At 41.3% G+C, this 27,098-nt stretch overlaps 1 long non-coding RNA gene across 8 annotated transcripts in view; it reads left to right on the forward strand.

Moving 5' to 3' along the window:
• The window catches only part of LOC139621730 (uncharacterized), a 138,542-nt gene that overhangs the window by 14,718 nt on the left and 96,726 nt on the right, over positions 1-27,098 (forward strand). For 5 of the 8 annotated variants that reach the window (XR_011691067.1, XR_011691068.1, XR_011691071.1 and 2 more), the window contains exons 1-2: positions 17,490-17,665; positions 17,794-17,916. This is a non-coding gene — a long non-coding RNA (uncharacterized lncRNA). Of the gene's footprint in view, positions 1-17,489; positions 17,666-17,793; positions 17,917-27,098 lie in introns of those variants that run through there. The other 3 variants (XR_011691069.1, XR_011691072.1, XR_011691070.1) reach the window with 1 other exon arrangement.

Raw genomic sequence — 27,098 nt, forward strand, 5'->3', positions numbered from 1 at the left:
CATGTCATGCAGAGTCATGTACTTTTGTGAAAAAATGTGGAATAAATTGAGATATCAGGCTATTATGCTTTTTTTTAAGTTAGTAAGTCACATTTTTAATCTCCACATAAAATAATTTTAAAGACTTCTTATAACATCTAGTCTACATGAACGTGCTCTGATATAATTCTAAAGCCCAGTGATAATTGTGTTCCCTTTTACAGGTTATTTTTGGGTGGGAAATAAAATCAGCCAGTGTTTCCTTTTAGAGGTAGCGTTGAATCATTGTAATAGCCAGATTTATTTTCCCTTCCCCCTTTTATTCATCTGACCTCATTATCAAGCATTTCAGTCTAAAGGGAACGTCGCCTCAAGCAAAATAAAAACATGCTTTAATGTATAAATCCGTGCTCATTCAAAAGAAATGGCTCCTTCCCTTTTTTGCTAACCAGGTAATAGATAAGAGCCCAAGGATATGTGATGGCAGCAACACAGAACAAAAAAATAATTAGGACAGGAGGTCGAAAGAGAAACTAGCTCAATTTAATTTGCTCTTTTTTTTTAAGCTGCTCAATTTAAGTATTTGCTGCACAGCCAGGGGTGGACCAGGGCAAAAAAGTGGCCCAGGAATTTGGCCCTGATCAGTCCACTGTGCAGACAAAGCTTTTGTCCCTGGGGTTCACTTCACCTGAACCCTTGATTACAATAAATGCCTTATAGTGTACATACTACCCTAGTGACTATATGGCCTATATATATGGCATGCGTCTGTGATTTAAATGTTTATAGAACATTGATACAATAAAATTTGGACACACCAATTTGCTGGAGCCAGGTTAGACACATGGGATACAATGATACTGTGCCTATACACAAAATCAACCTCGAGAGGGTCACTGGCACCTGGTAATGCCAACCAACAGTCTGCAACCGCCCGGGTTTGAGACTGTTTGCTGCATGTCATCCCCACTCTCTCCCTGACTGTCTACTCTCACTCTCACTATAAAATGGGCTGGCCCACCCTGTCTGGCCCAATAAATGCTCAATATTATTGGCCAGTCAATCAAGGCACATATCAATGGATTTTCAACTGTCCAATTGTCCAGCAGCCCACTGGGAAAACTCCCGGTACTGACCAGTCAACCCCTGTACATAACCAACATTAGCATTAAGAGCTGTTTACTGAGCTGTTTCTAGAAGAAACAAGCAGGACTTGTCTCCAGCAACACCAGTGTTAATTTTTGTTTTCCCTCTATGACTATCACTTCTTCTTCTTGGCTGTGAACATGGTTCTTACCCTCTGGGCAACACTACTACTTCTTCACCCTCTCTTGTTGGGCTGAGGGCAGAGTGGATGCTTCAGGGACTCACTGTTGCCCCTTGAGGTACAAAGTGGTGTTACCTGAAGGGGCCAGCTACCTGGTTAGCATGCTAACTACAGTTAGTTAGCATACAGCTATCAGTGTAAGGGTTGGGTTGTGCTGCAGGAGGCTGTACAGATACTTTGAAAAGAAAGGCTTTGTATTTATTATTTTCGTTAAGGCATTCAAAATCTTTCATAGAAAACAACGTGTAGGTGACAGTAAAGCCCTCTAGTGGTCAGAGTAATTATGACAGCAGCAAAGTAAGGAGTCAGGTGACATTGTATACCAATAAACATTTGACTTTAACACTGGAGACCACTGTTCATTTCCCTTTTTCAACCAACAGGCAACAATATTTCTTTCAACCATGACTTATTACTGTAACCATGATGATAACATACTCTCACTTTAACAAAGCACTTATTTTAACCCAAACCACGATCCTTCCTTAAAGTTGGTCATGCTGTTTTTTTTTTGTTTTTCTCGGGCAAAGCCTAAACACTCTTTTACTATATAACTGTGACGCATAAAAGTATGATTTTTATAATGATTTTTAACAGTTTATCTGAAGCATGTTTTCTCTGACATGGCCAAAAATCCTTTTACAGAAATTAGGCAGGTAAAGTTTCACACTGTTGGCCTACATGTCTACTCTGACTTTGAGTTTAGGTGGGTAACAATATCTGTTACCTTCATAGTGTACGTTCTTTAGTTACTGAAAAAACATATATATGAAATATAAATAAGCACATCTAAATGCCCTCGTATCTGTTTCCAACTATATTATAGTTTGTTATAAACCATTTATTCAGTGTTTGTACTGCTTCAGGATTCTGACTTGGTTGTCACAGTGGAGTGTTTCCTTCAGTTTTTAGATAGGACCCGTTTTATCTTATCTTCTCAATAAGTAATATGTAAGTAATTTAAGTGACATGATGACATTCATTAAAATGACCTCGCCCTATAGCATAAAAACCAAATCCATGCACTGGGGAAGACCTTAAGATAATGTCACGACATCAGAGTTTATAATGGAGGACAACAGAAGGTGTTTCTGATGTGAAGTGATTCACTAATGGATTTTTATAAATTTAAAAATATATATATTTTGTTGCCATGTGTGGGTGAACGTTAAACATAAAAGTGCAGGTGGGGAGAGATCACCACCGGAAATGAAGCAGACTGTCTGTCAGGCTAAATATACAGTAGCTTTTGTGAATAGGGTGTCATGGGACCACCTCTGCTTCTGTGTTGCGTGACACATAGGAATGCACCACTGAGCCCTCTTTGACAACATATGCACCATAACATAGTCCCAGATGTGCCCAGATGTGATGTGCCCACGCCTCTGCAACATGCAGGGATACAGATTTTAAAATGTGTGAAATATTCAATTATTTTATTTTCAGCGTAGTGTTACTCATCTCTAGGAGTTGTAAATATAATTTAAGTTTAAAACGTGTCACATCAGTTTTGCCAAATAAACCTTTTCCTGAGCATGCTGGGCCTTTTAACAGCCTTCAACATGGTGGGTTTCCTTTAATTATCCCTAATGGCTGTCAGAGTAAAGGCTAATGTGATTATATGTTCTTCATGCAGAGATCTATCTAGAATAAGCCTTAAAATTAACTGTCTGACACTAATAAAGTTTATGAGGTACAATACAATTGAAATATGTAATAGTAGCTAGTAAAAAAAAAAAAAAAAATCTGGGCTGTTAGGTTTAAAGGAGCTATTTGTCAGTTTTGCTATTGCTACATAGCCAACGTTAGCATGTTTACGTACCGGTCTTGCCGAGAGCTTCAGCCGTTAGGTCGTTAGCCGTTAGAGGTTATACTACTATGTATAACCTATGTGGTTATACAGCGTTGCTTCTTCTGGGCAGACTGGCTGCTACAGAGACTCTGTATCAGAAAGTTACAAGATGGGCTAACAGGGCTGGGGCTAGCTGGCTAGCACACTAACTTCAGTAGAAGAAAAGAAGTGATAGAAATAGAAGTGAAACAAGAGGGTTGCTTTTCACTGATGGACGCAGCTCCCGGTGAGTAAAAGAATGAAATTTGATGCTGAACTCGCCATGTTTCCTCTAGACCGGTAGGTAACAGCTGCAAATGCTAAAATGCATACAAAATTGTATCCGTGAATATACGAAGTTCTGAGCACCCCAATGCAGTATTTAAATGTTCTGTTGTCCAGTTTTAGTCTGAACCTGTCTTCATCTGTGTAACACATTCATGTGAAGTTCTCAGACCTGTCAGACAGTAGGATGAGGCTGAAGAGGGGCTGAAACAGTCAGGAAACTAGGTGAGATGAGAATAAATGACAAGCAAATGACAAGGAAATGATGAGAGATAAAACAAAAAAGAAAAAAGGAATGATTGGAAAGTGGAAAAAGGTTTTTTTTTTATCATAAATGACTTTAATTCTAATAACTAAGCTGCTGAGGAAAGTCTCTGCTAGAGCATTTATGCATGTTCAAACAGGCACCTCACATTTATATTTAATACAGATTTTTCCCCCTGAAGGCTAAACGGCTAAGAAACTAAGAAAAAAAAACATGCTATATCTTTTTTGTAGCTCAGATTCAAACAGTGTTGAAAAATAAGGCTTGAGTCGTATCACCTCACTTGAATATTTATGGGAATGAATAAACAGGCATACAAAGTATAACAACCAGCTGGAGTCTCTTTTAAATTTGGAATATTCTCAGTCTGAGCTGTTGTTCACACATATGGGGCCACACACACACACACACACACACACAGAGTTGTGTGTGTTGTGAAGTAGCTACAGCAAATGCCTTTACTGTCATGTCCTCTGCCTGCAGTGCAAAAACAGTCAAATGTGCATAAATAAAGCAAAATGAAAATTTGCTTTACACTCAGTCTGAGCACACCTTTAGTCTGTGTGTGGAAGCCAGCCTCATTACCGTGTCACAATGTCAACACTGTAGCACATTAGACAGTAGAGTCCAGTCTGGTCACTTGTTAATGAACAAAAATCTCTGCAGTGACCAGAGACAAATCTCAGACATATTCTCCCGTCCTTTCTTCTCCTCTCCAGTCATCAGCAGTTTCACACACGCTAGCCATGCAGTATTATGATGTAGAGGAAATGGATGGCAGTGCACCTTTTTTTAGTCACTGTGTCATCCTCTCCTTTCCTCAGGAAACATTAATCTCTGAAATATACAGTCAGACATACAGTATGTGCCAGAGTCAGTCAGCACGGCAGGGGAGCTGCAACACATGAAACACAGGACGGCGGTGTGACAAAACGAGTCGAGACATGGAAAAAAATATCTTGGAGGGATGCATCAGTCTGGTCTTCACTTTGCTTGAATTGAAGGATTTTAATACAGTAGTTCAGGAATGTTTGTTTAAAGAGGCGCTGAGATGAATCATGAAAAGGCTCAGAGCAAATTTGCTTTTGTGATCTTCATTACTGATGCTCTACCACAAAATACTAGATATCTAACTCCTGTACTGGAGTATTTAAACTTTTTCTAAGTAAAAAAGATCCATTTGCAAGCTGTTAGCTCTAAAGATGACTAATGCATACATTTATTGGGTATATATACAAACAAAGTCTTTCTGATATCCATCCATCTATCAGCTACACTGCTTTGAAGGTTGTAGGGGGGCTGGAGCTGATCCCAGACGGTGCAGCGTACACCGTGGGCAGGTCGCCAGTCAATCACAGGGCTGACACATGGAGACAAACAACTATCCATTCTCACATTTACACCACTACAGTCCCCAGTCAACCAAACCTGCATGTCCTAGGACTGTGGGCAGGTCCCCCCACACACCATACAAACTTCACACAAAAGGGCCCCGTCCGTCTGGCAGGTTTGAACCCAGAACCACTGCAACACTGAATCTTTCTGATACCTTGTTTTAATTCACAGATGAAGATCTCAACAATTTACCTATAAAATCCATGGTTACAACAGACTCTATAAAACTTGACTTAAGGGACTGTTACAACTTTACTGATGAGGATTAAGCGGCACATCTGACTAACAAAAACAGAGCTTATTGATGTTTATTTGTGATGGACATAGGAGATAACGATATCCTTGGAAAGAGTAATTAACACTGAATTTAAAAATGTGTATCCTCCTGCAAGGCTTGCTGTACAGTGAGCACCCAACATATCAAAGGTTATGTGGGAAAACTCTGTGATAGTAGAACAGTGATACAACAATTTTAAAGTGAAGTAATAGAAGTTACAGCCAGCCTAAATGTAACTCAGGTAGCAAGAATGCAGTGAAAGTGAACCAGAACAGTACAGTTTTGCTATTGCTACATAGCCAGTAATGTATTATGTTGCATACAGACATGCATTTTCACCTCTTATTTAAATGCAGATAATGCAGATAACAAATATTATGAAATACGTACACTTCTTTAATGCAGTTTTTTTTGCCCTGAACCTTAAAGGAGCTATTTGTAAGTTAGTTAACATTAGCATCAACAGCTGTTTACTTATCAATCCAGAAGAAATGTTGCAAGGTCATCGAACTTCATTCCTTTACTCACCAAGAGCTGTCTCCAGCGTTTGGAAACAACACCAATGTTAACTCTTGTGTCTATCACGTCTTTTCTGCTACTGAAGTTAGCATGCTAACCAGCTAGCCCTGGCTCATCTCATCACTTTCTGGTAGCGACACACTGTACCATCTAATTTACCTTTAAGATTAGCGTTGCTCAGAGGACATATTAACATTTCGTCTTGCAAATGCAATGATGGCCGAACCTTGCAAGAACCCTGGAAATAAACCATGTTCGGTGGCAGAGAAAACTTATGAATAGCCCGGTGAAGTCAGAGGACCACTGCGGTCTTTAGGATATACTGTATAGGAACCATGGATATGTGTACAAAATTTCATAGTAGTCATCCCATATTAATTCACTGTGGACTTACCTGCCGACCTAACCAACCAGCATTGTCCTACAGATGCACTGTTAGCATGGTTTGATCTGTTTGCCTTGTTACTTGTTATCCCTAACTGCCCAAATGAGAAAAGACAAATCAGTCTCAGGTCTCTGTACTTGTACAGGGATGACCTTCGGAAGTGGTGATGCAGCAGATTGTGATTTTGTTTTGAAGAATTGCCAAAGGAAGCTAACGTCTATCTCATCTCTGCAGCCTGTTGAAATGGAACATCTCTCTTTCTTCTGCTCTTTTCTCAGCTCTCTTTGATCTCCTCTGAATAACAGTGTGGGAGGAAGCTTGGCGATACTGCATATTCCTATACAGCCATCGGTGGAGTTAATATATTCCCTTAATCCTCCCAAATTCTCCTAAATTGGCTCTCCCTTTTTTAATGAACCGCACCATCTGGAAAGTGCAGTTGTATGGGACCTCTGAGGAGGCTGTTTGTTGCCACAAGAAACCTCAAACCCTGACCCCAGCCTGACCTGCAGGAGAGGTCACAAGCAAAAGAGAGGGGGTAGATATGGTCAAGGCCGGAACTGATCACCGTGAAATTGCCTTACACTCGGACATGCCCCAGGCAAAGATCATTGAACTCTTGCATCACCCATCACCGGCTGGCATTACTGCATATGCTGCTTTTACTCATCAGACAGAAGTGCCGCAAAATGATCCGTTGTGACCAGCCATTAATTCATCTCTCCGCAGTCACCTTGACTTATGCCATCCATTCATATTCTGTTACAAAGCACATTTTCCCCCAAAGCAGGTTTCCATTACCTTGTTAACAATATCAGTCTCCTGTTGCTCTCCTGCTAAATTAATCCCTTTTTAGGGAGGCATTGTTTAAGGCAGCTGAAAGAGGGAAGTGCTTCATTTAGAGGTGTTGCCTTAATATTGAACTGAAATTCGACAGTTGCACATCAAATGTTGGTTTAAATGAGGTGGTCAACAAAGAGAGGTCTGACCTTTAAAAAAAACACAAACAGCTATGACACTAACAGCAGCGTCTCAGGGGAAAGTTCTAGTATTACATTAAAATCAGTAATGTTTCTTAGGGCTACTATGTCTGAGCACATTGTTGTATAAACCTTGTCATGCCCAAGACCCTAAAGATGTTTCTGCTGAGGGCTTGGCAGGAGCTGGAAGTTTACTGACATTGTTTACTTCCCCTTGGCATTTTGTTTACTGTCACACACCATTTCGTTCAATAAGAAGTAATTGAAGAGGGAATATAAAGCCCTCCGAGGTAACAAGCTTGGTAGCGGTCAGTTAGCAAACTCATTAGCTTGTTAGCTTAGCTCCATTGCTAACTGGACAATAAGTTCACACAGAATATTGCCTTGTAATTGCTCTTTTGTGTTGCATAGAGGAGTTTAAGTAAACGTGAGTGGTGCTAATAAGCTACAATAGTTTAAACCACTTTGGAGTCTCCTGGTTCTCCGTCTCCTGAAAGGTCAAAACTGTCAACAGAAGCATGAGCTGAGGAGAGTTATAAAGAGTTATAAATAAGGTTGAGTGGTTGATAAGACTATATGAGTCCAGGCCATTTACCATTTGCTTTAAGAGTAATAGCTCCTCAGAGTGGGCCTCCCCCAATAAACATCTCCTGGCCTCCAAATTTTGGGGCATATAATATAGACTACTTAACTATTAATTAATATCTGTTTTTGAGAATTGTTGAAGATAGGAAACACATTTACTAGCCCTGCTGGAAAAGTTTCCCTGAGATTCTGTCAATCCAAGAAGCAGATAATCCTCATTGTGCCTTTTCTCTGATATAATTCAGAGATATTTTCAGGAACTCTTCAGGGCAATACCTAGTTTTTTAATAAAGGATTTTTTAATAATTCAACTAAAGTTTCATTATATTATTGCACTTTCTTTTTTCATGTCTTTTTTTTGTGATACATTGGCAAGAAAAAGTATGGGAATCCTTTGGAATGACCTTGTTTGCTGAAATGATTGGTGATAAATGTGATCGGATCTACATCGAGGCACAAGTACAGACAAAGACAGTGTGCTTAAGCTTACAACACACAAATAATTGTGATCTAGTGCTGGTGGAAAAAGTGAGTCAACCCTTGGATTTAATAAGTAGTCAAACCTCCTTTGGCAGCAATAACCTCAAACCAGCTCTTCAGGAGCTGCTGATCAGACCTGCACCACATTCATGAGGAAGTTTGGACCAGTCTTCCTGGAGAGCTGCTTCAGCTCAGACATGTTCTCTCTCAGGATGTCTGGTCTTAGCATCTCTCTTCAGTTCCTTCCACAGCATCTCGACCGGACCACTCCAGAAGGTGGACTTTCATTGTCTGAAGTCATTCTGTATTAGATGTAGTTTGATGTTCGGGGTGATCGTCCTGCTGCATCACCCAGCTTCTACTGAGCTTCAGCAGGTGGAGCCACCCTGACAGGTTTATCAGAGATGTTGATAAACTTGGGAATTCATTTTCCCCTCGATGAGGTGGAGCCCTCCGCTTCCCGTGCGTTTCACATTATGCATAATGCTGCATGCAAAATGATGCATGTTTCTCCCAAACACTTCTTCCAAAAGGCTCATTTACTTCAGCAACCAGCCATAAAGGGATCAGCCCAGATATATAATGTGTGCTTCCACCTTACTCAGAAAAAGCCCTGGGGAAATATTCAGGAGAAAATGCTGTAGTTAGTCTGTGTTTAAGCATGTGTGTGGTGTGGGGGTGGGTCCTCTGATGGATGACTAATGACCGTGTGTGTGTCTGAAGGTTTTTTTTTGGAGGGGGGGGGGGGTTTGTGGTATGTTTGTATGTGCGCCTCAGAGAAACACAGATGGAGAGAGGCTTCCCTTGTTTGCTCGGACTTATTCACCAGGAGATGGATGTGCTGCTTGTGTATGTTAATGCGCACTTGAAATGACCTGTTAAATAAGTCAGGTGAGGAGAAACAACAGTGGCACTAACAAAGTGGTTTGTCTGACTCTGTTAAGCTACAAGCTCACATCCCACACCCGAACATGTGTATCTGGGCTGATACCACGGAGTCTGACCACCATCCACTCCTCCATATAGCAAACGATACATTCAGATTTGTCACTGTCAAATATGTAATTTCAGTAGCAGTCAAAAGTAAATTGCCCAGCCTCCCACAGTACTTTATTAATGATTTACAAATCATGCTGGAGAAGAAAATGGATACACACATGCCCCTGTGTGTTCAGGCCGTGGCATATGTCATTTCTCACCCCGGCTCTCTCGCACACATCGATTCCTGTGAAAAATGCCACACGTCAGCTGTGCAGTTGTGTGTGTTTGTGTGTGTAGTACATAAGAAAGTGTAGCGTTAAATTAACATGTGCATTTGCTCAAGTGCAACTGTTTGCGAGGCGGTCATTGTTTATACATTTGCCTATCGTGTGTGCACTTAACATAAATAACCCTGTGTTTTACTGTGCTGTGATTTAGTGCAACAGTTAGCAGAAACTATACAGAGCTGAGTGGCTGGAAGTGTGTGGAAGGAAAATGTTTCTGTTTCTGAGTGGTGGGCTTGGTGGTGTTTGTTTAAACACGTTTCAAACATAGATTGTATATGAAGATAGATGTAGCCTCTGTGACGTCACCCATAGGGTTCTGAGGCTGAGAGTGGGCTGCTCCACTGTCACCATCTTGGCAGCGCCTGGCTCTGCCAAACTCCCGGCTAATCCAAATGTAGGCAAAAAGTCAGGTGTGTGTGAAGCCAAGGATTCGTCGAATGCTAGTTTTCAGCAGCACCCACCTCAAGGAGGCCACATCCTCAAATATGCATAACTAGACCAAAACCATTCTTACTTGTAGGCTGTGAACATGTTTAGTTCTGCTGTAAAGTTGGACATCTTAACATGGGAGTCTGTTGGGACTGACTCACTTATGGAGCCAGCCTTAAACTGCTGTTCAAGGATTGGCACTTGTTGGCTTCATTTTTCAGCCCCGGTGGTTGCTGCTTGGTTTCAAAGGACATGTCAAACTTAATTAAACTGTGATTGATAATAAGTGCGTAAAGCACAGTATATTGCTCTGTGGGGAACCATAGCAACAACATGCTATTGTTATTACTAGCAACAACTAGAGTAGTGAAATAACTTGATGCAACAAAACACCCCGCCACCAAAGGTTAACGGAGACAGACTGAGAGAAAATCAATCACTGAATCCGAATACACCTGAGGTCTTGTCAGCAAAGTCTGGTTTGATGTGTAGCTGCATATGCGACGCAGAGCTTAAGAGGGCAACCACCAAATGAAGCCTGAATCATTTGTCTTCCGCCAGGATGAGAATGGTCAGAATTGCACATTACTGTCATTAAACAAATACACAAAAAGACCCCAGAAAAAACACTGGCAAAAGGCTAAAGGGATTTATGTTTGAGCAGCCAGGGAACCCGCTGTGTCCTGTCGCTTTGTTAGAGAAATAGCTCTCACTGCTGCTGCCCAAACCACCGGCCTCTTACCTTCATCCAAAGCGGACAAACTACACCAGCGATATATGGTAGGTTAACAATGTTAACAACTTTAGGTAGCTTGCATGTTTTTATTTGTAGCCTGTTATGATCACCATTCTCTACTCATGATTGCCAGTGGTACACTTCTTGTAGTGTAGCCTGGTAACAGTGTAACAAAAATAATATTGCTGGTAAGTCAGTGGAAGAATTGTTATTTTTCATCATTTAAGTATTGCTTTTTTTTTTTTTTTTTTGATGTGTGTTTATTTTATGAAACCTTATCAGGGCTGTAAATCACAGCCTCTTGGGACTTGTTGCTTTATCCAAGTATTTGGTGAAGGTCCATTTACTCATGATCATGAGCTTTTAACCATATTGTGTGGACTTCACCGAAATGTGAAATCTGGTCAAGGGAATGTGTTGAAAGTCAAGATGGTACTGAACATTAACTGAAAACTTACTTGGGTAATAATAGCAACGTTTACAATATGTTTAATGATCTACACGGTGCTTCACAAAAAAAATAAAATAAAGAGGCAAAGAACCCGCAGAACCTTGAGTCATTGTTTAAAACCACACAGGTCTCTCTATGACTCCTCAACATAACCACAGTATTGATTTGGGACAGTGTAACCTCTCTGTGCAAGTCTACACAAAATTGTAATGATTTATGGCCGACAAGTATATGTATGTGTGTGTGTGTATATATTTAGCCATAGCTGTTTTGTTTATGAAAAACAGAGAGGAGTACTTGTCCTTGAGATACACTTCATTTGTCCTTCAAACCTGCCCAGGATCAGGATCATCTTAGCTGCACACATGATACCAGCTGTCTTGGCAACATTTCGAAGCTGTTGCTTATGATATTTGGCAGGCAGCTGGTCACGCACACAAGGTTTACTGCCTAAAAAAAAGAGTATTTGGAGAAGCATGTCTAGTCTTAACAGTATGACAGTTCGCAAATATCCTTTAAAACCTATCATACTAAAATGTTCATTTTAAGAATATCACATGAGACATCACATCACTTTATTATACATCTTTGTAGGCTGAATAGATGTATCTAATAAATCTTTTAAATATGCCCACTGAGCACGTCATGAGGAACACCATACTGATTCAGGATAAGGCCTCTCTTTCCTGTCAAAACAGTCTCACTTCTTCGAGACATGGATTCTACAAGATGTTGGAAATTGCTTTCATATTCTCCTCCATGTTGGCATGATTGCATCACATCATTTCTGCAGATTTGTCAGCTACACATTGCTACTGCCAATCTCCTGTTTTACCACATCCCAAAGGTGTTCTACTGGATTCACACCTGGTGACTGGGGAGGCCACTGAAGTTCACTGAACTCACTGTCATGTTCGTGAAACCAGTTTCATGAACATGCTTGCTGACATGGTGCATTACTATGATGAAAGTAGCAATTGAGACCCTGCAGAAGATGGTAAACTGGAGTAATAAAGGGATGCACCTGGTCGGCAACCTAAATAAGATAGGTTGTGGTATTCAAACTAAGATTGATTGATAATAAGAGCCCAAAAGTGTGAAATTCCACCATTACACCATTAAACCAGGCCGGTCCATTGACATAAGGCAAAGTGGGTCCACAGATTCTGTCACAGTTCATTCTTGAATTGATTCTCTCAGCCACTGACTCACCTGACTCAGGTCCCGGACACAAGGAGTTCATAGCTCAGGCTGACACCAATCATTGCTTTGACCAGCCATACCTGCAGGAGGTTTCCATACATTTCAAATGCATCCTGAGATCCATCATCAAATAGTTAATTTCTCCTCCTTCTGCAGCGGCTTTAGCCCCTCTTCCTGCTTGGACCCTGCCTGTAGCTGCCTGAATGCTACTCCTGAGACCCTGCAGATGCAACGTTTGCTGGTCTTCCAGCTTCAGTCTTCCTCATTTCCCATCAAATAATCCAGAGATGTAGGCTGTATATCATCTCCTTGCTTACTGGCCGATGGGAAAGCTCCCATCTGTTTATTGGTCAAGCTGTTCACATCTGAGCTGATGACGATGTAACCTCACTACCCTCAGAAGGGAAGCAGTGAGTGGTTTGTCTGAATCTGTGCCAGGATGACGTGTAGTGGACTACTTCATTGAGTTCTGAATGAAAGGGCCAACATGCCTTGGATGACGCCTACTACCATCGGTTAGCTCATCATGTTAAAGATGAACTGGCTGCATTGCAATTACTACAGAACTTGATGAGTTAATTTCTATCATTATCAATATTGACTGTTGCCTCCAAGAGCAGTGCAGAGAGAAAAGGAAGTCGCGCAGCCCTCAGCCTCATCCGTCTGTCTTTTCCACTGCTTGTGACATCTGTACGATACCTTCACTGCCTGTCCTGCCTTCTGCTGCTGCTCCCAGTTTTCTCAGGAGATCTCAGAACCCATGTAGCTGAGGAAAGATGATGTTGGCTCTAAGGTAACCTCTGTCGATACTGTGGCCAGTCTGGCTACTTCCTGTGGACCTGTCCAGTAAAAGCCAGGGCTCACTGCTAACTGGGAGGGCGCTGGTGAGCCGAACTCTTAAAACTCTCACACCCTCCCATCCCCTTAACACACCCAGGTCATTCTTCCTGACCAGTAGTAGGCATTCCATGACTCCTGGGAGCAAGCCCACTTCATTGCCACGGGACTGGTAGTCCAGTTGGGGCTTAGCTTGGAGTGACTGTCCAAACCTGTTGAAGTGAGTGCTGTCGATGGACATGTTTTATACACAATACCCATTGCATGGCTCCTCTGCATACTGAGCATGTCAGGTAACCACCATGAGACCATTAACTTTCATGTTATTGACTCTCCACAGTTACCGCTCATTTTTTGTTATCCCTGGCTATGCAGACATAACCTGCATTTTGGTTGAGCCACAGAGTCATCCTGGGGTGGAGTCTATACTGTCATGCTGTCTTTTTAAACTCAGCTACGTCACTTTCTCTAGCAGACTCCAAGTCTTCTGAATTCCCCAACCTGTCAAATGTCTTGCCATCACTGCCCTTACAACTGCACCATCAACCCAAGGGGCACTTATACTTCCTGTCTATCCCTGAAACCAAGGCCATGGAGGAGTATATTGGTGAATCCCTGGTCCTTCCTCCTGGGGACAAATTGATTTGCTCAACTGCTCCATAGACCTGAGGGTAATTGGATTTGGGTGATAATTCTCTCCCTATGGGCAACCCTTTTCACATTACATGTACTTACTTCATCCATGGTTATATAAAACTATTGAGTATTGACAATAAAATAAAAGGAGAAAAGTCTTTTATCTCCATTTATTCCCTGCTACAGTGTGACTGAAATAAAAATAAATAATTGTCCAAATTTTTCATTTTTCATTTTGGTGGTAGCCTTAGATGGCTCTAAAAAACAGCCATTATTTTAAGTGAGTCATTATTAATACACTGTATTGTTAAGTGATGCATTGCCTTTTACTTTGAATTCCCAGGCCTGTGCTCTGTGAGTAATGATGGACTGTTGTCTGCTGTTTCCCTCTCAGGGGAAGTATCTTGGATAAACCTCTCACTGAACTCCATTAGCCACAAAAGCTCTCTGCTTAGTGTCAGCTCGGTTATATATGGTGCAGATTTGTTTTATGTTTATACTTAATCGATGAGTGTAGTTTTATGTGACATCTCCTTTTATCAGACGCAAGCTCGGCCTCTCAGGGAAACTGTGGGATTGTTTGGCGTATTGCTGTCAGTGGAGTCCTGACATTTATGCAGGAATGCCATTTACATTGTATATGTGTTTAGATCTTGTCAGGCTAGTATACACTTTATGAGGGACTGCACACATAATGGATTAAGTGCAGTACACTACCTGCTTGCCCTGAAGTGCCCCTCTGGACCACTTGTATAACACAGTATATTATCAGGTTATTGTATTATATCTCATACAGCAGCCACCATTATGCTGATTATTATCATATAACATTATTGCTAATAAACAAAATAAAAACCTGTTGTCAGGGCAATAACATCATCTTTGCTGCGTGTGTGAGAAACGCTGAATTTTTGTGAGGCTGACATATATCTGCGATAACATTGTGGAGGATATTGTTTTTCATACTTGCCATACCTTCCTGGATTTCTACTGCAGCTGATCTACCTTTGTTCCTTTTTTTTTATGCTTCTGCTGGTAAACTCCCATGATTTCCCAAAGCAACTTTAAAAGTTAATGCAACAAAGCAGTCAGTTTCCTTGTGTGTTTGACTGACAGGCTGAAGTATCCAAAGTACATCCACACCCTGCACAAATATTTCAATATGCCCCGCCAACCGAAAAAGTTGCCGACGTCAAGTGATAACCAATTCTAGACTTGTCAGACCCATGGATGTATTAAGCAAGCTGGATAAGATGCTGCCACTCAGCCTTGCTTCAAGTTGCCAGTAGTCATTGGAGGTATTTGTGTAATGCACACAAAAGATGAGGTCACATTTTTGTTCATGTCTTGCATACTTCAAGGTATGATGATTATATATATATACACTCCAGCTTGTGCTGATAAATTGTTGTCGACTTTGAGAGACTTTTATTCAGTCTTTGTGAACTTGTTGTTTTGGGTGTTAGACCCATTACTGTCAGTACGTGGCAGCAGGACAGGCAGCCAACCACAACCACAGACTGTAACTAAAGATGGACGTGGCCTCTCTGACGTCACCCATAGGTTTCTGAAGAGCAAGTCTGAAGCTCAGAGTGGGCTGCTCCTCCGTCGCCATCTTGACTTCTAGGAACTCCCAGCTACTTCAAAAATGGACAAAGAGTTTGGGCACATGTGGAGCCGAGACTTTGGTGCATTTCGCTTTGTGGCAAGCATACGGTCTCCCACCTGTCACTCAAAGCAGCCACACCCTCAATTATTCAGAACTTTAAGCCTTAATACAATTTAAATGGATGAGTTATAAAAAAATTCACCCCCCTACAGTTGTCATGATAAGGGAAATTTGCTTTAGAGACCAAAACCATTTTTTGTACCAGGCTGTAAACATGTTTATTTCTGTTTTGATGTTTGAAGTCAAAAGTCTGTTAGGATTGACTCACTTTTTGGAGCCAGCCTCAAGTGGCTGTCTGAAGAAGTCCAGTTTTTGGCACTTCTGTGTTGGCTGTATTTTTCAGCCTCAGATGGTGCTACTTGACTGGAACTCTGCTTCGTGCTCTTGCTGGTTTTGTTGTTCTGCTACAAGGAGTCAATATAGCAATAGCCTAATTTTGTCCTGTCTACTCATTTATGTTTTTTTCATCAGAAATTATTGTTTGCATGGTCACAAGATAAGATAAGATAGGATAAGACATACTTTATTTATCCCTATAGGGAAATTCACAAAAGTCACATACCTGGGGCCTGCAAGAATTGCGATTAAAAAATCCCCTGCGGCCCAAAAAAGCATTTTCCCTACTGATTGCCATTCATCACACTATCAACAGTGAACAAAGTCATTTCTACTCTTTCCGTTATGAGCTGCCAATCCATGGAGGTTTTGTATTTGCAATAACTCTCCCAGAGCCCAGAGAAGCAGTTTGTAATCTTATTGAGATCTAGATCTTGTTTACAAAGAGAGTACAGCAGAGAGAAGGAAAAACAAACATAACCAGGTTTCAAAAGTTTCAAAATCTTCTGTAATTCATTCCATTTATGAGGTGCAGAGTGGTGGAAGAAAGTGTTTCCAAGTTCAGTATTTACCCAAGTGCCAACTACAGTCAAAAGGCCCTGGTGTGGTCTGGTCTGGTGAGCAGTGGATTTAAATTGGAGAAGTGGTTTTACTGAGGCAGCATGTCGAGTGCAGACATGATGACTGACTGCACAGTCATTTTCCTGTCCTCAAGACATAAATGTGCTTTATTCTGAGGTAAGAAACCCATTTTTATCTTTGGTTCCTCTGCCAGTTGCTCCACATGCCAATTATAAGTGAGGCTGCTGTCAAGTGAAATTCCTGTGTATTTATAAGACTGGACGATTTCACATTCGCTACCATGAGGTGTACGGATCTTAACACAGCCTCATTTGAAGACGAGTCAAATGCATGTAGTGAAGCATGGGAACAACACAGTGGAGAGAGAGTTTAAAGAGAAAATTAGGCCACTGGCCCTGAAAATATCGCTGCACGTCTCAATTTAAGATTGTATTTAACAATGATGGGTTACTCTTGACAATACAAAAAAAATATTAGACAGGTCTCTCAGTGAAACCTCTTCAGCCAGTGGATTACAGGAAAACTGTTCTAGCTGCACCGCTAATATCGTCACACTCTCCACACAAATCCACCTGCACTTCCCTGCATCCAGAAGCCAATTTCAGGAGACATCTTTCTTCATTTATGTGACTGAAGCAGCACCAGGGACCCTCTGCAAACTGTGTCGCATTTACATAGCCCCCGAAGGATTCCAGTGGATGTGAGACCAAGCTTTCTCGCAGAGGCAAATACATTTTTTTTTTTTTAAAAGCCACAATTATTGTCTGTGATTTAAAAAATTCAGATTCTGGGAAAGTAATTCATCTAATGTTGTAAACAATTGGACTGGGGGATGAAAGAAACTGGGAGGAAAAGACAAAACAGGAACAGAAGTGGCTGCTGGAACGAGGCTTCGTTGTAGATATTGTGTGGAATTTTCCTTTTTTTTTTTTTTATCGCTCTGTTCCAGTAGGCTCCTTCCTTCCTTCGTTCCCCCTTCCTCTCCTCCCCTTTTCTTCCACATCCATGCTTTATGTACACGATCAATTATTCAACACGCAGTTTCCACAGACCACTCTGCTTTGTTGTAGCCACAAATAAACACAGCTACTGTAGGCTGCAGACAGCACCAGAGCTGCAGCTTTCTCCTCCATTCTGAGAGCCTGTAGGACATCTGTGGGCTTACAGATTATAACCACTCCTGTCCACTGATGCTTTTTAGAACAATGTGGTAAGATCGGCTGTAAACATCTGGGATTCCTGTGAAATTGAATTTTTAAAATGTTTTTACAGACCCCCTCTGATGAAAATCCAGTTTTAAACCTTGCTGACATGTTCATATGGTGTTTTTTATTATAGAATACAACACCATGACTGAGTGTTTCCACCTTGAACTGCAGTGAACCAAAGACAGATTCAGACAGCCAGGGATTCATATGTCATAGAACCTAAGGAACCAATCCTGTCAATTTGTGGGAATGAGTGAGTATTTGCAGCACATGTGTTGTCAAACTGATGAAGATGATTTTTGAATTTGTTTGTGTTTTGTCTGTTTATTATGTGTTTTCTGTGTTGAGCTCTCAGGGCCACCATAGGAAAACCATGTTAACCCTGAGACACAACTGCGAGTGGAATATTATACTTACTGTAATCACTTTGTATACAAGGATGAGCCAGCTGCACTGCTGTCACTGTGATACTGTCTTATTCACTTCAACCTTCAACTACATGACCAAGAATTTCGTTTTTTTTTTTAGGAGAAATATAGCTGAGGAAATGTGTTTCTTACGATGAGTTTGGCTTTATCTACATCACAGAGAGGTCAGAGGTCAGTGCTTCAGCACACCTTTGCTGTCCGGACAGTCTCTGCATGCTCTGCTGGAACATGCATTTATCAGACTGCTTGACTGGAGCCATCAGTGGAGGAACAACAACACCAAACAACATAATCACATCTCACCTGTTTACATCAGGCTGCAGTTCTGCGCTCCGTGCCGTTCGAATGGGAGGTGGTAAAAATAGCTGCAGGAAGATGAGAGAGGGCAGAGCGGGTAAAAATGGAACAGAGGAGACATGCCTCAAATTCCTGAAATAGAGCGAGTGGAAATAATAACGATCACAGCCTCCTGCTGCATTGTCACACAGCCTCTTGCGGTGACAGCTTCAAGAGCTATAGCAGTGCTTTGTCACTCACTTCAAACAGTCGTATGTGTGTGTGTGTGCGCGCGCTCCCTCCTGCAGACTCTTTCTGCTCTGCGGGACTTTGTGAGTTCACTCCTTGCTCTCTACTGTCTCATGAGACTGATTGCAACATAATGAATACTAATGATGTACAGACTAAAACTGTATGACAACCCCTGCATCTGAAATGAGCTCCTGTTAGGTTCCAGAGCTTCAACAGTAACACGTTCCTCCTGTACCCAAGATTCTGCAGAGTAAACAACAAGCTAATTCCAGGGACTGTGTCCACAGGCAGTTTTCTCCTATTATCACAGAGCTTCCATGGCTGTCAGCGTGAACTGTGCTCTCTCTGTGGCTGATCAGCCAGAACAGGCAGCTCTTGGCCTAGCTCGGCTCATCAGTGCAGAAATCTTTGTTCCCCGTCTGTGGCGGTTCTAATCCTGCGCCTGCAGGTCCAGATGCTGCCCATCGTCCTCATAAAGCCTTTTTTTAAACATTGTCCATGATTGTGACTGACATCGGTAACTGGTGACTTCACAGGTAATTAGAAAGCTCTGCATGAAGTTAGCGTTGTTTTACAAAATTCACTTCTTTCTTTAGGCTACAGAGTCCTACGCTCGTCTCCTTCCAGGATCTGGTGTATAAATAGTGCACGCTGCTGGTTGGCGTTCTTGTGCTGGGTCGTGTGTATTGTCTGGGGTTTACCCAGTTCATGTGTTGTTTGTCCAGTCTTTATAGGTTTCTGCTAGTCCTTAGGTTTGTCCCAAGCTTTAACCAGTTGATCTGTGCTGACTAAAAATGACCATTTAAGGAATAAACGTTCTCTATTTGCTATGAGCAGATATAACGAATGAAACATGCTGGTAGTGATATGTCAACGCTGTGTATTTTGCAGCTTTGCAAATAACGTTCAGTAGAAATGTTTCTTAGTTATGTTGAACGTAAATTCAACAGACTTATTGTGCATTTGTTGCAACATTTGCTAGAAAATATTGGATTATAAGGGTTTTGTAATCAGTGGCAATCTGATGACAAAAACAAGCACGTTCATGCTACAGTGGTTTATTAAGTTAGGGTGACCATATTTTCAAACCCCCAAACAGGGACCGTTAAGTGTACGGTCCTGGTTCATGCACGCGCACGTGTAGGCACTTATGTTATGCGGGCACCACAGGTGTTTTCCCACCTACCCAGCGCACCTTTCAATACCATTGATGCCCTGCCGGGTATCTTACGGAGGAAGGAGTCTGTTTAGCGTGATGGCTAACTGTTAGCATATTGACAGGTTGCCACCAATTCTATATAGTACGGGACCGTCCCATATTTGAAGCTAAAATGCTGCGTCGTGTATTGAATCAATATGGGATGTGATGTGTCCTGTATCCCGTGCTGTGAATCATGTAAAACCAACCTAGTTATGGTTCAGGTGGTGTGGTGCACTGATAGCTCACCTGGTACAGCGCAGGTTTTAAAGGCCTTTATCTAACTACTGCGCTCAGGGAGAGTCTGACTCAAGGCCCTTTGCTTCATGTCATTGCTTTCCTCTCTTCCTCTCTATTTTTGGGTTATAGTCATATGAAAGAGTGTGTGTTTGTCTGGACTTGGGACACCCACCCTGAAACCAGGACAACCCCAGACAAACCAGGACGTCTGGTCCCCGTGTGTTCAGCTGCTCTTTGAAGCAAGTAATAGACATATTATCAGCAAAATGTATTCAAAGTATCAATGTTAGATAATGCATTAATGTAAAAGTAGCATTTAATGTTGGAGCTGATAGAGGTCATTTTAGGAGGAGTAAAAAAACACCAATCATGTGTTTTATTTGTAAAATCTTAATCTGCATGATAACTTCATCGCCAAAGCAAACTGTGTGTGCAAAGTCGAATAACTGGACAACAAGGGTGATTGCCTCAAAATTGGAGTATTTGAATAAGTGCTTACTTTTCAAGTACTTACTTTCTATTCCTGCCTTTCAGAATATGGCTGTCAGTTTGCAATTAAACAAAAAAAAAACAAAAACAAAAAAAAAAAAAAAGGCATCCATCATCTGCTGACTAGTCAAGCCAACAGCCTCTTGTGGTACTAATTTGTTACAGAACACTAAAACATCCTCTTTTGGGATGTTGTCATGACTGCAGCTTTAACCTCCCTCATCAAAGTGACACCCCCGGGTCATATACTGTCTACTAATCTATTTATACATTTCATCAATGTGAAATATGATGCAGATTTAATAAGACTCTTAACATCAGCCTGGAGTGGCCCCCGAGACTGTATTCTGTTCCACCTCCCACCCAGGCTTTTCATTTGCCTGCAACAGTATCTGCAGTGTCCATACACACACACACACACACACACACACTCTCTCTCTCTCTGCAGAGGGTTTCCCAGCATTGGCATTCCCTCGCTCTCTTATCTCCCCTCTGCTGCTGATACAGCGTGACCAGAATTATGCTTTTAACCCAGTCCAAGATGGCTGCCTCCAGCTGCCAGCGCACTCTCTCTCTCTCCCTCTCTTTTTTTTTCTGTCTCTCTCACTCACTGTGCTATGTCTGTACAAGCGTGAAAGGGAGAGGAGCAAGCGAGACTTTAAAAAATACATGACCCTGGAGAAAGAACGCCGCTCCAGTCAGCGTTTCTACAAACCATCAAACCCTCCACAAAGAGATTTACTGTCATCTCACTGTGTGACAGCTGAAACTGCCAATTAATGCAGCCGCTCCATCTGTCACTGTGGGTAAATAAAAGTGCTGATCGCTTTCAAGGCAAACTCCACTGGTTTCAGATAGAGAACCAAGTCAAGAATGCAGTGCTTTTAATATCATCTCTCAAGGAGACGGCACTGTTCAGCAGTGTGTCCCTGTTTGTGCAAATGTGCATCGTGTTGATGCACATGCACAAAAGAATTATATTGTAGGATTGGAAGCTACTATAACACAGATGAGACATATTGTTTTTAGCATTCAGAGGTCAAAGGAAGTCCTGCTAAACCTTGGGAAGATCAATAATTCACCACAGTCCCAGTACATATGAATGTCCTTTTTCATAATTTAGCATTAACCTCACTGGAGTAACCCACATTCTTGGAATCTTTATTCCAACACTGAAGCATTTTCAGCAGAATAGCTCAGTAGGAGGTGAGGAGGCTGAGAAGAAACAGCTCCACTCGGTTCCTGTGTTTTGTATGATAGGAGAGATGAGTAATTGTTTCTGACAGTATCTGGCTCATGAATAAAAAGTCAGAAGGTTCACACCTGTGAACATGAAAGCCTGAGAAATTCAGTATAACCCCATAAGTTTCTAAGAAATATCCAATTACTAAGCTTGAAATTGTGTTGCATGCACAGCAAACAGAAGTTCAAGATTGCATGCTGTTTAGACCTGAGAAAATATAAAGGAGCTGACGTTCAAAATACATTTTTTCTTTTAATTTGGCTTCTACATCACAGCATTTTATTGCACAGAAATGGTGGCTGAAGCCTGCTGAACGGTTCTTGTGCTGGGCTCTGCAAAATCACACACACACACCCACAAATCATGGCTAATGTGTAACTAGCTGTGATGCAAACACTGCAGTCAGCAGTGACGCCACTGCACACGTCTCCTTGTCACTAACTGACTTGTTGGTTCGTGGAATCCTCCAATCAGTTTGCTTTAACAAAGGGAAGTCACATGCAGATTTTCAGGATTTCATTTCAGAAAAATACATAAAAATGATCATTTATGTTGGACACTTTGCAGCTGCGCTGAGGACAATATGAAGAGATCAGAACACTCTAATGTTTGTGCTCATTTTAAACCTCAGGAAATTGGTTTTGCTCAGCTGCCTGGGCAGCCAAACAAGCTGTGAATAAAACATTGACATTATATCACCTTATAAAGTTGATATAGATCATGTGTTAGCAAACAGTTACCTACACATCCAGATGGCACAGTATTAGCATTAATTTTGTTTTTTAACAATCTGACCATTTTAAGCCCAGTATTAACCTCTCTTTTGGCTCTGTTTTGGTCTCCACCGCCAAAACAGCAGCCATACGCATGTCAATATCCTAAGTTGCTTAAATTGCTAAATGCTCCACAAAGATCATGGGTTAGCAGCTAACTTTATCTTTCTGCGTGATGCTAAGTAGGTATCAAAATAATGCTGATGAGCGCTAAAAGACTGATCCAAAACTTGCAGGTTGTTGATTAAACACGGTGAGCTGAATGAAGCTAAAATGCTCCATAGTGTGGAGAGGGTTTTCTGCGGGTTGTCACTAAGAATGAGCCCATTCATATTCCACAAAGCCATTTTATATGTTGGTAATATAAACATATTGACTAGTGCAACTAGTTGCTACTTGTAAGTTTTGCTATTGCTACACAGCTAGTGTTAACATTAACAGCTGTTTTACCAGTGTAGAAGAAATGCTGTGAGTTCAACATTACACTTCGTTCATTTTCTCTCCAAGAGCTGTATCGCCAACGTTAACTCTTGTTTCTATCGCTTCTTTTCTTCTACTGAGGTTAGCATGTTAGCCAGCTAGCTCTGCTTGGTTCCAGCCTGTATCATTACTTTCAGAAAGTGGCTCGAGGGGTCTGCAGGACTTGTTGTAACCTCATGTATTATAAAGAAAAAGATGGCTGAAGCTCCCGCTCTGTAGAAAACTTACAGATCGCCTCTTTAAATTTTTTTCAGCTAGGGTAGGCAGATATCCGTTTTCACAAATGCTCTTTACTTGTAATAAAAGCTTGTAATACACCTAATAAGTTTGTTATTCTTTGATAATATTATTATTTTTTTTTTTTTATTTATTCTAAAAGCCATTTTTTCCAAACAAAGCTGTAGCAGCTAGAGTAGAGGAGGGGACGGATATAGCATTTTTGTCTTGGAGACCTGTGAAGTAAAGATATACTGCTTCTCCTGTGACTCAGTTGAACAGTAGAAGTAAGACCTTTGTCATATTCATTATGTTGGCGTTTGAAGTAACCTTCCATTCACAGCTGTCTCTCCCTGCACTCACTACTAGACAGACACTCAGAGGATTTTTCAAGCAGTCATTTGGCCTTTAGCTTCTCTTCTTTCCTGTTGTCGCTCTCGCCTCTGCTCATGTTGGTCTTTGACCTGACGGCACATCCATACACGGCGCACCCTCGTGCAGCAGCTAGGAATGGACGCTGCACAAAAGCATGTCCACGTTGCACCCACACACACACGAGCAGATGGCGTGTGTGCGTGTTTGTATTTGCACACTGTCTGTGAATATCTGAACAAACATGCATGGGTTGCCATGGTGACAAATCATCCTTGGTGCTCCCCAACAAAGTCTGGATGTTGACACTTTAGTGTGACACTTTACTGAAGGAAATACTCTTCTTTTAATGACAATGGACAAAAGAAATTATACAATGCTACGTATGCTTTCATGTTAACTTGTGTTGATGTATTATGCTGCACAACTGCTACACAAAACGGTAATGGTTTTAATATGCCATTATCTGTGGTTTTAAGTTCAATGTTAGTGTTTGACTGATGACACCTTATTCACTTTGTGCTGCATGAGTCCACTCATTTTGGATGTAGTCCAAAAACCGCCACCAGAATAGACTTCATTAATCCTGACTCCTGATCATCTGCAAGGAACCAGAGTGTGAAGTATAATTTTCTGGAACCTGCTGTTTGTCAGAGATGAGATCAAAGGAGCTGCTGGAGGTTGAATTTAAGCAGGTTGTTTAAGGCATGAAAGAGAAGCAGCTCTCTGTAAGTCAGAGCTTAATGCTCCCAGCCTGCATGCTGACACCTCTCGTCACTGTGGATCTCGGTGAAATGTTGTGCGTTTGTAAACAGCGAGTTGAGCAAAAGGCTGGGATAAGAGCACCTGTACAAAGTATCTGCAAGTTTAACAGCATGAGAAAAAAAATGATATACACAAAGTTGGCAGTTTATTAGGTACAACTAAACCAGTGAAAACTAATAGAGTCTAATACAACATATTTTTATGAGCACTGTATGGTCATTTTGGAGGAGGATTTTCTCTCACATGAAGTGTTGATAAGGTAACTTTTTGATATGGTTGTGGAGCAGTTTGAAATCACAAAGGTTTGTAGTGTGGCTGAGATACAGCATTGCTACCAGAGCGCAGCAGTATCTTTGATAATATTTATTTCCGAGTCAAATCATCCTAATGGCTTTTGTTCATTTATTTATCTGTGCTTTATATAACGGCAGAGTGACGTCTCTGATGTATCAGCCAGCGCTGAGTGGGCACATCAGATCCATTACCCATCTACTAATGCAGGACTTTCTCTTTTTATGTGGCCATTTGTCTCAGCCATCCTCTTCCACTGAATAACTCAACGCCGTCGTTTACTGTAAAAGAGCAGCGAGTGTGGCTGAGGAAAAGAGTGCACGCAGCAGCTCATTTGAAGCAAGAACAGAGGGATGGGCAGACTGTGAGGAACAGGGCTGTACCCATGATTTCAGAAATACTGAAATCATGCGTCAGAGTAACCCGCCAACGCCACCCTCAAAAAAAGTCTCGTATGGAGGTTCATCATTTGGATTTTCAACAGTTAGATGTTCAGTTATGTTTTCTACTCGTTTTATTGAAATGAAGTTTTTCTTATTTGCTTTTCCGAACAGTTATTTGAAATGATTGATTGGACTGGAAACAAGGAGAAACATGCTAGCTGTTTTGTCATATTTCCAGTATTTATGCTAACCAAAGCTAACTGGCTGTTGGCTGTAATTTCACGTTTACACTAGCTTCACTGATGAATTAATTAAGAATTGATTATGAAAATTAACATTACGGACTGCAACAGGACCTCATGTCATGAATAGAGATAAACGGGTTGAAAGGGTATCCTACGGTGGCCCAGATGGGTCAACACCATACAGACGCCACAACACAAATGCAGCTTGTATCGGGCCCTGATGGGGAAGCATGAAGGACGATGGATCTTTACATGCAGGCTGTGGACAGTTGATGGCTCTCGTGGTGAAAGAGACAGAAGTTAGATCACCCTTCCTGATGTGTCAGGCTCTGAGTGACTTTGATTGGCAGCTGCCTGCGTGCACAGGACTCCTCTAAACTGTGAAGGTGTGTGTGTGTGTGTGTGTGTGTGTATACATTTTTTCTCTCATTACATGCACTGATCAGGAATGCTCTCGATCAGAAATGCATCATAAACAAATCCTTACGCTCTTTATTTTTCTTATTTCTCATCTGGAAGAGTGTGGTCACAGCTGGTTGCACCTACTCCCCTGAAACAGACGCGTGCAGAGCTGCAAGGCCGATGTGCTGCACTGATTACCTATTAAAAAAATTACTCCAAGCATTCAGCATATCTACACCATCTTGCTTCTCCTTTCAGTCATGCAGTGAACATTCATTCCACTTTCACAAAGGAGCAGTGAATCACTGCCAAAAATTTCATTAACAAATTAATCATCACAGTGTAATGCTCTGTTTTTATCAATGTTGGATATTTCCAATTATTTTTCTTTCTGTGTTTCAGTTATTATTGGGTCCATGTAAACCTTTGAATATACTTTTTTTTTTTTTAAATCATCACAGTTGAAACAAAGACCCAATGCAATGGGATTTCTCACAAAAGGGTTGTTATCCATCAAAACTGCTTTTAAACTGCATCTAAATAATCTTTTTATAAGTTTACAGGTAATTTGAAGTATTTTTGTACAGTGTGATATTTTTTTTTGTCTGAAGGACGCCTGTTTTCATTTATGTGATGTTGCTGATGATGCTCTCTTGCCAGAGATTTGATAATGAACCAAACTTTTCAAAACCCAGAATCAGCTCAAAAGATGATGAATCTTAATATTGTCAGGCCAAATTGTAGTGTTCTGCCAGTTTAGGCATGACTTCATACAGTTTACAGAATTCAACACATATGAGTGATACTTCAAACATCCGGGCACTCAGACACCTACACTTGTTGATGAATTTGGCAGCTGCTATTTTCTTTCACTTCCGGCATCAAGTATCACAGTACTAAATTATATTAAAATGTGCTTGTGTTACTGCTTGTTGCAAATTTTAGCCTTCTGGCATTACGTAAAGGTCCTGCAGAAAAATGTCACTGCCACTAGTTGTTGCACTACACCACCAGCATCACAGGCCAATAGAAATGCTTCGTCAGCCTCACCTCAGGCCTCTGTTCAGCCACCCGCCACAACTCTCTCCATGTTCTCAGTCAGCAAGGTTTTACAGAGCCGAGTGAAAGCTGCCACTAAACACACAAAACAAGAGGCATAAGTGAATAAAGTTACCTGGTGTACACAAGAGCCAACAAATGCAATCTAACCCACACTGCTGTGATATGCTCCACAGCAATGCATTCAGCCAGCTAGCACTAGCCACATTGGCTGAACAAATTCATAATATTGGTAACAATAAGTCAGCTAATATTAATCTGCTACTGTAGCCATCACTAATGAAAACAGGCATTTAACATTATGTAGCATCAGGTCACTGACA

The sequence above is a fragment of the Trachinotus anak genome, unplaced genomic scaffold (assembly GCF_046630095.1).
Source record: "Trachinotus anak isolate AG129_WGS33_773 ecotype Australia unplaced genomic scaffold, CSIRO_AGI_Tana_v1 ptg000005l, whole genome shotgun sequence".
Taxonomy (NCBI): domain Eukaryota; kingdom Metazoa; phylum Chordata; class Actinopteri; order Carangiformes; family Carangidae; genus Trachinotus; species Trachinotus anak.